Raw genomic sequence first — 13,055 nt, forward strand, 5'->3', positions numbered from 1 at the left:
TTTAGCAAGCTCTTTGTAATGTTGAATTAGTGCTCATTGACTGCTTTTTCTTCCTGAAATGTATAAAATGGGTATTAGATTCTTTCTAATAGTATTTTTTAAAGTAATTCTGTGGTTGTAAAAGATTTTCTCATTAAAAAATGTAGAAACTTTTTGCTTAATCAAGATCATCCTTAAAACCTCTTCATTAGCTGTAAATAATGAAAGATAGCTGAATTTTGTGGACGAGCAGAAAGTATTCAAAAGATTATTATTTCTGTACTTGTTTAAAACAGAATTGGCATTCTCAGATTTGTTTAGCCTGCTATTTTGTATGAAAAATACTGTATTCAGATTAGTGATTTTCTTTATTAAAAACATGACATCATATGAAATCATAGGCAATTAATTTCACAGTGGTAAATGTTATTTATTATAAATTAATCTAGAGGTTCATTTTAGTTTTGAGGATACAATCTTTAGACATTAGTTATGTAATTCATACCATTTTAGCATTAGCTTATTCTGATATAAATCCTCCAGTTAAGGGTTGCTGTATTTAATTTTAATTGCCTGGGCCTAGCCAGCTGTTACAAAAGCATTTTTACTTGCCAGTGTCATAAGAGCTGCCAGAACCTATGCTAGCAATTTAGACAAAATGTCAACAAAAAGTAGAACTGCTGATATAGTCTGGATATACTTTTCTTTTCTTACAGGGATAACCTGGTCCTCAAGGTCTGCCAGGTGAGAAAGGTTGACCAGGAGAGGGCATTCAAGGCCAAAAGGTAGTTCTATAGAAATTTATTTTTTTTAAAGTTGTGGGCCAAATTTGCAGTAGTGCCTAAGTTATTTAAGGTCACTGATCATTCCACAGGTATAAAATGTCAGCAGATGGGTTTTAGTCTTCTAAATCACTGTGCTCTCTGAATATCCCTCTGATTTCAGAAACCTTATCAAGATAATTATAAAAAAATTGTACGGTCCCTCTAACAGTAGTGAGTTAATGATTCTCTTAATTAAAACATTCATATGATAAATAAGTTTAATAAAATACCTTATTTTGGAATCATTAATGAGATAAATTGTCTTCTGAAAGTCAATTTAGCTCTTTATGTTCTGTATTGGAAGAAAGCATTCAGAAACTATTTCATTGTCTTATCTTTTTGGGAAAATGGAAGATGGGTTGTATGAGTCTCAGGTGGCTTCAAGAATCTCTAGAGCCTTGTACAACTAACCAAAACAGATTTTTCTTCCTTTTATGGAAAAGATGGTAGTTGTGTCCTTTGCCCAGGTTCTGAGCTGCTCTCTCTGACTTTTGGACATATTATCACATTTTCCAAATGGAGCTTCCTTCTTCCCAGTATTTCATTTCTCCTTTTGAAGTCCTGTGTTCAACAACACAATGAATGCAGATGAAGCTTGTTATGAATTGTAACTGAGTCACTTCTCTCTAATGCTAATAGTTCCATTGACTATTTTTCTTGTTTGTTTGTGAAGGAATACTTTTTTTCCACATTATCCATGTTGTGATGACCAGTTTTTCTGGGATGATGTTCTTTATAAACTCCCAAGCACAGTTACAAAACTGTCAGCTATTTCTAGGGTGAAAAAGGTTCGGAAGGCATAGCTGGTCCTCCTGGACTGCCAGGTCAACAAATCAAAGGTGACGAGGTGAGACACAGAGTATTTTTCTAATTATATCTATAATTAATAGTATCTGTAGTTAAATTGATGATTAATTGTTCACACAATATCACTGCAATACAAAGATGTGTTTTACCTAGAACCTGAGGAACTATCCTACACCATTCCATGCAGCTTCATAGGCTGCACTCATCTGTACGAGTGGCTGAGCCTGTTAATGTTAACTGAGAGCACTGAGGACTGTCTTCTATGCATTTGGGATTGTGGGGGAAGAAATGGATTTTTTTCATCCTACATTTCAGAGATGCTGCATTTAAAATATTTTAAATTTTATTTAAATATTTTTAAAAAACTAAAAACCCCTTTGAGTTATATAGCCAAATGGACCTGGAAGAGGCAAAGGAACACTCCGTCTTTTCCAATTTTTTGTGCCCAGTCTCCCAAAGAGGGATCCAGAACAATTTTAATTCCCTTAGTCTGATGAGATTCCAGCCTGTATCATATGCATCCCTAGAGACAGGCTGATACAACGTGCCCAGGTGTCGTATAGAGCAGAGGCGATGATTCTAGATCTTCCTTCTCGTGATTTAGTGCCATAGTCCCTCTCCTCCTCCCAGTTGTTTTCCTTTCCTCTTGTCCCCACAAATCCGGCTCCCCTAGTTGCCCCACACTTGGCTTCAGTGAGAGGAGCACTCCCATCTGAAGTCATTGACAGCTTGCTTAGCAGGATGTTCTTCGTGGATGTGGGAAGTTTTACATGAACTTACTTATCTCACTGTCCAGTCAAATGGTTCTCCAAATCTTCGGGCAGCCTGGGTGGGGTGGTCTGGTTTGGCCTTTCCGTGAGAGAAGTGCTGGGCGAGCACCTGCCCAACCATCTTGCTCAAGACTTTAGTTAGAGGAAGACTGGTTATGTGTGCAGGAATGAGACATCTTATTCCCATGTCTGTATAGGAAAAATGCGCGATGTCTAGGACAGTAAGGGTTTGGCAACAGTTTTTATTTTCTAGGGACTGATGTCACACATCCTTGACAACTTCATGAGTCTGTGCCACATGACCTCCCCATATTCTTGTATTGAATCATGAGGATAAAACTTTCTCTTAAACGGAAGTTCTGATTTTTCTTTATTTGGACTCCCCTTCCATTCAGTGACCAAGGAGTTTTTCATATGGTGGTATAAAGTAAAAAAAATAAAATGTATTAATACTAAAAGGAGAAATTTGGAATGATTCACTTAGAATTTCTGCCTGCTGCAAGGTTAAATAAAAAAGATGCAGTCCTACAAGTTACTGAGATTTTTAAAGAACAGAGTTTTCTAGTTGAAAACTGCTTGGCTGAAAACTTGACCACTTAGAATCAGAGAATCATAGATGATCTCAAGTTGAAAGGGACCTGCAAGGACCATCAAGTCCACTTCTATGTGTCAAGCAGTTAGTGAAACAGTGCAAGTAATAAATGAAGCTAAATTGTGTTCCTCTGTTAAACAAAAGACTTTATGTTACCAGGGTCAACCAGGTGAACCTGGACAAAAAGGAGAACCACGACTTTGAGGAATTGGCATAAAAGGACTTAAACCGAGAGTATTTTTAACTGCTTCTTACAAGGTCGTCTAATTCTTTCACTAGTTGCTGTTAAACTAAATAGAAGGTTTTTGATATAAATTGACTATGATCAATATAAGAAGGAATTTCAGTGACAGATATTCACTTAACTTCACAGTTTCAGTTTTTAAACTCAAAAGTACTGTGCTAGCTCCCACCCTCTCTCCTAAAATTATTACTACAATCATAACTGGAACAGAGTTTTCTCCCATCTTTTCTAAGCTAGTGAGTTATTTCCAAGGCTTGTTAGAGATGTTACTACCTCTGCTCCTCTCCAGTGATTTGAAAAAAAATAGTCTGTGTGACAGCACTGGTCATACCACCTACATGTTAGAAGAGTTGTTAAGCACTTTAAGCTTTGACTTCAGCTGCCATTTGACTGTGTACTATGCCCTTAATGATTTAAGTAGGGATTCCAAAATCTTGGGTAAGATGACATAAACATCTTGGTTTTGGTGATTTCTCCCAGCATCATAGAAGTGCTTGGCAGGACTAGTTCCTATGGATAGTTTCAGCTCTTTATGGCAAGTCTTAAAAGCGATGCCTAGATCGGTTTTACAACCAGCGAGTGTTAGTCTCTCATTTAGGCATTTTTGTCTGACCATTCCTTAAGTCTCAGATGTTTGATGTTGCAAGTAAATTCCATTCATATCATATTGCTCTTGTGCACAGAATAACAAACAGCATTCAATCATATTCATTCAATCAAACAGCTGGGGTTGTTGAACCTGGAGAAGAGGAGGCTGAGGGGAGACCTTATTGCTCTCTACAACTGTCTGAAAGGAGATTGTAGAGAGTAGGGTGCTGGCCTCTTCTCCCAAGTGACAAGGGATGGGACAAGGGGGAATGGCCTCAAGCTCTGCCAGGGGAGGTTCAGGCTGGACATCAGGAAAAAATTTTTCATGGAAAGGGTCATCGGGCACTGGCAAAGGCTGCCCAGGGAGGAAGTTGAGTCACCATCCCTGGAGGTGTTTAAGGGACGGGTGGATGAGGTGCTGAGGGGTATGGTTTAGGGAGTGTTAGGAATGGTTGGACTCGATGACCCAGTGGGTCCCTTCCAACCTAGTGATTCTTTGATTCTATATTTTTACTCACTAAATAAATGTAAATTTATTTAAAATAAAGTCAAGCTTTAAAAAGTAGGTAGGGAGCCTGAAAAGAAATTAAAAATACTTAATTTAGCTTGTATGAGTAGAAAAAAATTACTGGCTTTATAGAATATTTAACATACTGGGAATAACAACCTTAACTTGAAAAAAAAATATTTTGTATCATTAATAAATATCTTAACACTGTTAGATCCATTTTACAAAATAAAGAATTTATTGAAGTATGGAGATATAATTATTTATTTTTCTTTAACGGAGATATAGGTCTGCCAGGAGTCCCAGGAGAGAGAGGGGTGCAGGGAGGTCCTGGGAAGTCAGGGAAAAAGGTAAGTAAATATATTTTACCAGATGTAAAAGGTGTAGATGAAAGAAGAACAAACCATTTTTTGCAAATATGCAGTGGCAAGGACTCCATCCTGGAGGAGGGCGTGTGCCAATACTTTTGCCAGGGAAAAGGGACTGGGCTAGTTGAGGTGTTTCCAACACCATTTACTAACTTCTGAATCTGCAACTGATTTAGCTGCAATGTCTTTATTGGGCTACTGACTCCTATGAATATTAAATTTCATTATCTTCTTGGGGTACAGAGAGCTTGTGTCTGTAGCCTGTCCCTTACAGCCTGTTTAGAGTTTTTTCTGTCACCAAGGAGTCATGCTCAAATTGATGTGACTAAGGGCATGCAGCGTGGTGGTGAGCTGTGGCTGAAACCTATCAGCCCTGCACAGAAACTGCCACAAACAGCTGAAAACAGGGATGCTTGTGTCCAACGGAAAGCCTGAGGTTTTAAGAAAAACTCTGCCACATTGGGAGAAAAGAAGTGTAAATTCAAAATGGCGGGAAGGAATTTAGAGGCGTGCAAAGCAGAGTGCTCAAAGTTGTCAATTGTGAGTAAGTTAAAAGGAGGCTTTTAATTTTACTCCTTCCAAATAGCGTAAGCTGCTGAGTGAGCAAAACTCAGTACTTTGGCTGATTGTTGAATTGCTGCTGAGAATCCAGGCACCTCCAAACTCTGCTACTGTGCAACTCTTAAATAAGGGTAGCAGCTGGCCAATATGTAGAACTGATGAACTGAACATGATTCAGAATAAGCAAATCAGCATTTTTTTGACTGCAAGTCTTTAATCAGAAAATATCTGAATAGCTGTAATAAACATCTATTTAGAATGCAGCTTCACATTTTTTTCCATCTGCAAGGGCAGTGCAAATATCATTTTGACAATCTACAGCCTGAGGAAGTAAGACTGGAAAAATATGTAGCATTTCTGTTGCTACTTAATTACTTTTAAAAAATTGAAATAAGTTGTTATACAAGTGCTCAAAAATGAAGATCCCTGTGTATCAGAAATGAACCATCAGAATTAAAAGTAGATGTAGGGTTAAAATTATAGGTGGCTTTTGTATTTGGGAATGCTGTGGGTTTTTTTTTCTCTTACATACTGCCTTTATTCTTTTGATCAACTTGGGGCTGTCACCTTCACTGTCGTAATTCATTGTAAGTGCAAATATTAGTACTGAGCAGCTACCTTGGGTATTCAAGACAGTGCAGATCTCAGCTTGACGCCTACAGTGAGTGGCACAGTGGTGCCACAGCAGTTATTTGCAGGTGTGATATTACAGAAGTGGGATCCAGACTGATACCTATCAGCAGCAAGCTCTGTAATGCCACTTCCATCAATGGCTCAAATCAGAAATGGGTTTTTAAACTTCATTTTCACATACTTTTCACTTTCTGAATTTCCTACAGGCATTCTGATATATTAATCTGACTTACGTAATGCATAAAAATGTTTTAGATCATACTCCTTAATAGAATGGTTTATGTGGATTATTTGTGAATTATTTGGAGTAGTGTTTCTGGCAAATATTTGCAGCCTGGATTTGCCTTTGGCTATGGAGTTCCCTAAAATTACTGCCTCTTAGCTAAGTTGTTTTTCTTAGAATTGATCAACCAAGACCTTTTCTGATAACTTTGCAAGCATTTCTCTTCCTTAAATGAGTATATACATGCAATTCTCTGTACAAAAGACCATTGCAATTACAAATGGCACTATTGCAAATGTTTGTGAAAATAAAGAATATGAATGTAGGAGGGTGGAAGGAGTTTAAGAAGCCAGAATATTTTTACAGGGAAAAGAATTAACCAGATATTTACTGACACTTTTGGGAAAAGTGTTTATACAACCATTGTTTCTCATAAGTCTATTGATGCAATAAAATTACCTACGTGAAAATTAATTAACCATCTAATCTCTGTAAGGGGGAAAAGGGAGATCAAGGTCCAAGAGGCCCAGAAGGACTCACTGACAAAGGAGATGTAGGCAAAAGGCATGGCTTGACATGCACACTGGAGAAATAATACAAACTTTAGAAGGTCCTGTTTTGTAAGAGTTCAAATTCTGGCCTATATTTTCATGCATTATAACTAAGTAGCAATTATATTTTAACTGATGATTTAAAATTATGTAAGAGAGAGTGATGTGTCCCTTAGCCTGAACAAGTGCAGCAAAATCAGCCTATAAATACAGACGCTAAAGTTAATTGGGAAGTAGAAATTTCCAAAAAATACAGTACAGAATTTTCGTTAAAGTTAGAAGGAGGCAAACTATCTTGGTGGGGTGATGGGGAGAGAAAAGGAGCTAAGACAAGTTAGAATTGTAGAATCATAGAATCATAGAATAGTTAGGGTTGGAAGAGACCTTAAAAATCATCTAGCTCCAACCTCAGGATTGTCTTTTCTACCCATTTTAAAAATGGGCACAACGTTCCCCTTTTTCCAGTCACCAGGGACTTCTGACTGCCAGGACTTTTCAAATATCATGGAGAGTGGCTTGGCAATCACATCTGCCAATTCTCTCAGGACCCTGGGATGCATCTCCTCAGGTCCCGTGGACTTATGTATATTCAGGTTCCTCAGGTCTTGGGGAACGTGATCCTCCTCTACTGTGGGATGGGATCTACTCCCCTGGTCACCATCTTGCTGTCCCATGACCCAGGAGGGGTGAGGAGAACCATTATCAGGGAAGACTGAGCAAAAAAGTTATTAAGCACCTCAGCCTTCTCCTCATCTGTTCATACGTGATCCCCATTTCCAGTCATCAGTGGGGGTACGTTCTCTTTGATATTCCTCTTTTGATTGATTTACCTGTAAAAGCCCTTCTTGTTGGTCTTTACTTCTCTTCCCAAGTTCAGCTCCAGCTGCGCCTTGGCCTTCTTGACTTCATCCCTACACAATCGGGCAGCGTCTCTATACACATCCCAGGTTCCCTGTCCCTGCTTGCACCGCCTGTGCAGTTCCTTCTTCTTTTTCAGTTTAACCAGCAGGTCTTGACTCGGTCATGCCGGTCTCTTCCCTTTCCTGCATGATTTTCTACATATGGGGACTGAACGCTCTTGTGCTTTATGGAAACCTTCCTTAAATATTTTCCAGCTCTGTTCCGCTCCCTTGTCTCAGAGGACCATGTCCCAGGGAGTCCTACCAAGTAATTCCTTGAAGAGCTGGAAGTCTGCTTTGCTGAAATTTAGTGTCCTGACTATAGTCCTCACCTGTCCCATATCCCTCTGGACCTTGAACTCCACCAGTGCATGATCACTGCAGCCCAGGCTGCCTCCGATCCTAATGTCACTGATGAGTTCACTTGTATTGGTGACTATAAGGTCCAGTATTGCTTCTCCTCGGGTGGGGATGTCTAAAAATCTGGACTAAAAAATTATTCTTAATGCACTCCAGGGGTCTCCTGGATTGCCTACAACTTGCTGTGCTACTTTTCCAGCATATGTCAGGGTGGTTGAAGTCCCCGGGTAGGATGGGAGCTTGCGAGCGTGAAGCCTCCTGTAGCTGGAGGAAGGAGACTTCATCAGTTGTTTCTCCTTGATCGGATGGCCTGTAGTATACACCAAACACAAGGTTCCTATTGGTTCTTCTGTCTTTAATTTTGACCCACAAGCTTTCAACCTGTTCATGACTACTCTTCAACAACAGTTCTTCACATTCTATCCCTTTCCTGAGATAGAGGGCAACACCTCCACACCTCCTTCCCAGTCTGTCCCTGCTGAACATCCTGTAGCCATTGATAGCCACATTCTAGTCATCGGATTCATCCTGCCACGTTTTTGTGATGGCAGCTAGATCATAGCTTTCTAGCAGCACAGTAGCTTCCAGCTCATCCTGCTTGTTGCTCAAGCTTCGTGCATTATTGTAAAAGCACTTCAGCTGAGCTGCCTAGCAGCTGGCTAGCTTGATGTTATCCCCCTCCCGCTTCATATCTAGTTTAAAGCCCTATCTACAAGCCCTGCAAGCTCCTGGGCAAAGACCCTCCTCTTCCTCTGAGAAAGGTGGCTCTCATCTGAAGCCTGTAACCCCGGTGCCATGTAGGCCATCCTATTATCAAAAAACCCAAAGTTATTGTTGTCACACCAGTCACGGAGCCATGTATTAATAGACTGGACCCATCTGAGCTGTGCTATGTCACCACCTGTAATTGGAAGGAGGGAGGAAAAAATCATCTATGTCCCAGATTCCTTCAGTAGTCGTCCCAACACCTTAAAATCTCTTTTTCTTAAAATCCCCGTTGGGCTTCTCACTGCTGCTTTATCCCCTCCCACATGGAGCAGCAGTAATGGGTAACAGTCAGTAGTTCTCACCAGGTTGGGAAGTTTCTTGGCCATGTCCCTTACCTCGGCTCCTGGGAGGCAGCAGACTTCTCTGTGAGTGGGATCTGCTCGACTTATTGGACCCTCTGTCCCCTTCAATAGAGAGTCTCCTACAACTATGACTCTCCTATCGGTCCTTGTGGCAGTCGTGCAATGGAGCGTTTATGCCATTTTGGTCTCTGACCCTGCTCTGATGTGAGTGTATCTTCCCCCTTGTTTTCCTCTGGTCTGTCCTCCACATTGAGAGCCTCAAATCTGTTGTGGAGCAACACTTGAGGTGGTGTGGGCAAAGAGGGGGTTGATTTTCTGCCCTGTTAGATTATTTTCTGCCCTGTTAGGTGATTATTAGATATCTAAATATGAAATGAAAAGCGTGAAAAGGTGTATTAGCAAATAGAGAGCTTTTATCTCTCAGCTGGTTAAATTTAGGACATTTAGGAGTTTTCAGTTGCAGTGGAGCATCTAAATATCTTTCTAATTATGGGTGTCGTTATCATTGTGGTTTTGGGTTTTTTATGTATCTCACAGTTGTGAATGAATCTTTGCTGTGGTAGAAAAAAAAGTTTTATTTTCATCAGAGTGACCCTGGAGAAAAAAACCTTGTTCCTCCAGGGTAACCCTTCACTTTGTATTTTATAAAATAATGTATGGAATTTATGTAATGTACAAATTTCTGACACTTGAAGACTTAACAGAACAAAGGAAAAGCAAAGATATGTCCATCCTCTATCCTGAATGAAACAAAAGTCCAAAGGAGAAAAAAAAGTAGGTAGATACATAATTACAGACCTTATGGTTATGTTTGAGCACTGAGAAGCTAAATTAAAGTTGTTCATGTGATTCTAACTATGAGCATTTGTGAAATTTTTACTGTGAAACATTAATTTTCTACTATAAAATTTTGTGATTAAGTGTCACTCTAAATGATAAGAAAATTAAATAATACGAATATTCTGGCTGTTCCATTGCCTTTTAAGCCACACAAAAAAAATAATTAAAGTTAAAAAGTCGAATACACAGTTCAACCAGTATTTATTGAAAACATGAAACCTGGACCAGGTTTCTCAGGAATGGTAAGTTGATTTATGCTTTTTTTTTCCCAAATATTGTCTATTTTGTAGATAGATCTATATTGCAGACATTTTTATAACATAAAGTATTGAAAAAACCTTTTTGCTACTTGTGGAGAAATGAAAATGTCTGTTTAAATCTAGATTATACTACTTTGTAACAGAGTGAACCTGGAGAAAGGGGACAATCTGGTGTTGCTGGATCATCTGTTATCGGACCTGCTGGACCAAAGGTGATTATCTGATGTGTGTTTGCTGGAGACCAGAGACGGGAAAATTTCTAGTGCACATTTCTGTCAAAATTAAAAGGATATAAGTTAAGGAAGTTAAAATTCCTTGTTGTAGCAACAAAGATGACTGAATTTTAGAAATAAGGACTGAAAAGTACTAATAATTGACAGAGTGTTTGGAGGCCTTTTAATAGGATGCTGAACTCAGTGCATGTTAGTGCCTCCTGAAGCCATTTGTTAAAAGAAAAAAAAGACAACAACAAAAAAATTATTACATTTCTGCTGTGTTTTGGCCCTTCCAGTGAAATTGATCACTATGAAATTTTTTGTTTTATTTTCTTTTTTTTTTTTTTTTAACTTTACTATGCATTTGGTTTCTCAGAGTTAAGGTTTTCTGTATGTAGCAGTAATTCCCTGCAGGAATATATCTATGATTCTACGTATAGTTCCAGGGAGTTAAATGCTAAACTAGATCATTTTTTTGGAGATAAATGTTTGTATGTCACTTCCAAGTGAACAGCTGGCCTGTAGATACTGCTTCAAATGAAATGTCATGTAGGAGATGTATAGAGCTACATTCAACTCATTTTCTCTGTGGGTAAAATGTACCTAAATGAGTAGGACTTGTCCTGCTGACTGAAATAAGTGGATTCAGCAAGAGTAAAGCTAACCTTGAAGATTTTAAAATCATTTGAAAATTCACTATCGCCTCATTTTTACTTTAAGAATAAAGTAGTTGCTGTTTTTATAATATGTCAGTTAACTTCTACTTAGTGATAGTTTATAGCACAGAGAAATCAGTAATGTACATCCTATCACTCTGAAGTGATTTCATCCCCACTTTTCTTCCTCCTTGAAAATGTGCGCGCTCACACACACAAGTTTGTGATGATATTCTACATACAATGTACCCATCAGCCTGACACCAGGACATCGCAAAGGGCTAGGATGTGGTTTGGGCTTGTTTGTGCATGGAGGAGGAAGGAAGAAGGGAATGCAATAAGCTCAGGGTACACCTGGAGTAACAATGCAACCACAGAGAGACAGAAAGGACAGGATTGTGGGGTGCTCATATCTCTTATATTGGTTTAAAACCATAATAATGTGCAAACTTAGCATGAGGGCAATATAAGTGGCTTGCTGTAAGGCACAGCTTGTTTGAACAGATTTCACTACACTGATCTCCCTTCTTCAGATTTTCCTAGTTAATTTGACATTTTTTAATAGACCAGTAAGTGAGTCAGGATTGTTTATTGATAAATTCATGATGAAAAAATAAGAACTTTGTATTCGTTATTGCCTTTTTCACTCTGATTTTACTTTGTTCAGTACAATTCTTATCACTTGCATAGCAGGCTAGCCAAGATCCAAAATTCACTGGAGCCTGTATGAGTTTTTCCAAACTCTTTACTAAATTTTAGATAAGGGGGTTTGTATGCAGTGGCTGATGCAAGGAAACAAGTATTTTATGTAATTTTTAAATGCAAGTTGATTTCTAGAAAGTATAAAAAAACCCTTGTCTCCTTAGTTTAAACAAATATCTTTGTTAAAACAAATATCTTTGTTTAAACAAATATCTGCTGTGGTTTTGACAACTGCTCAATGATGTAACAGGCCACACAGGTCTGTTTTCTCTTTCACTGTGGAAAGTACAATGATTACTCATAATTGTGTCCTTGGAATATCCTGGTATCTCCAGCAGTGAAGCCAGACATTATAAACTTCTAATGCAGGGAATCTGCATGTTTTTCAAAGCTGGGAGTTATCATGGTCTGAGGTCTTTTTAGTACATCTTTAAGTATTTGATATAGTAGTGGATGATTGCTAAAGGTCGTAGCTCCTGGACAGCCATGGTTGTGTCTGCTGGAAATTTATTTGTTTTAAACTACACCCACCTTTTGGGATTAGAGTTTTATTTCCCTTGACAACCATTGTGCTGTTAATAATATAGAGACAGTAACATCAGATAGCTGGGGGTTTTTTTTGTCATATTCCTTTCTCATAGTTACAACTGCCTCATGGTTTTGATAGGTCTGCGTTCCCTAGTGAATGTTTCCTGAAGTACTGCCTGTCCTCCTCACTCGTGTTAAAAACTGCAAGATTTTTATTGAAAATTGAAATTTTCCTTTTAAGATCCTTAATGTAAAGTAAAACATCTGTTGCCATAGATTAAACACTAGAAGGAGCCAATTTTGCTCTCTGAAGTGATAACTTGAATTCTAAGCCAAATTACTTTCCAGGAAAACTACTGACAGAGCCAGGATTACCAAACAATTGTGCTGGATAATATTTGAGGAAAAGCTCAGGTTTCTTCCTGGGTCTTCAGTCTGCAGAGCTTGCAATTTTGAAGTGCTATGCCGTTGCATCTGTAGCTGCTTTAAACATACTCTTGTATCAGCACTTGTCTTTGAATTTCTTTGCTGTTCTCTGGGAGGAAGGTTAGGCAGCCTTGCTTGTGTGAGCAAAAGCAGGCAGAAACCACGTGTGAATCTGTCCACTGAAACTTAGTTATGATATTCAACCTTCAGGTGAAAACTAAAGCCATCAAGTAATTCATCAAGGCAGAACAAACACTTTGACACAGTTGTGGAGAAGCAAATGTGTAAAAGAGGTCAGAATCAAGGCAGTAAATCTTCCTCTAGAGATACTGATTTCCCATTGCTTAGCTCAATAATTGTCACTGTCAGAAAGAGGAGGATGCTCTCTCTTCTGTAAAACTTCAGAAATAAAAACTGAAAATAATTAATATCATTTTGGATTTGTTTCTTT

At 38.6% G+C, this 13,055-nt stretch overlaps 1 long non-coding RNA gene across 1 annotated transcript; it reads left to right on the plus strand.

Moving 5' to 3' along the window:
• Positions 1-1,595: 1,595 nt before the first annotated feature.
• LOC128851104 (uncharacterized) lies at positions 1,596-10,290 on the plus strand. The gene is made up of 3 exons (XR_008448361.1): positions 1,596-1,650; positions 4,601-4,662; positions 10,201-10,290. It is a non-coding gene; the product is annotated as an uncharacterized LOC128851104 (long non-coding RNA).
• Positions 10,291-13,055: the final 2,765 nt, after the last annotated feature.

The sequence above is a fragment of the Cuculus canorus genome, chromosome 2 (genome assembly GCF_017976375.1).
Source record: "Cuculus canorus isolate bCucCan1 chromosome 2, bCucCan1.pri, whole genome shotgun sequence".
Taxonomy (NCBI): Eukaryota; Metazoa; Chordata; class Aves; order Cuculiformes; family Cuculidae; genus Cuculus; species Cuculus canorus.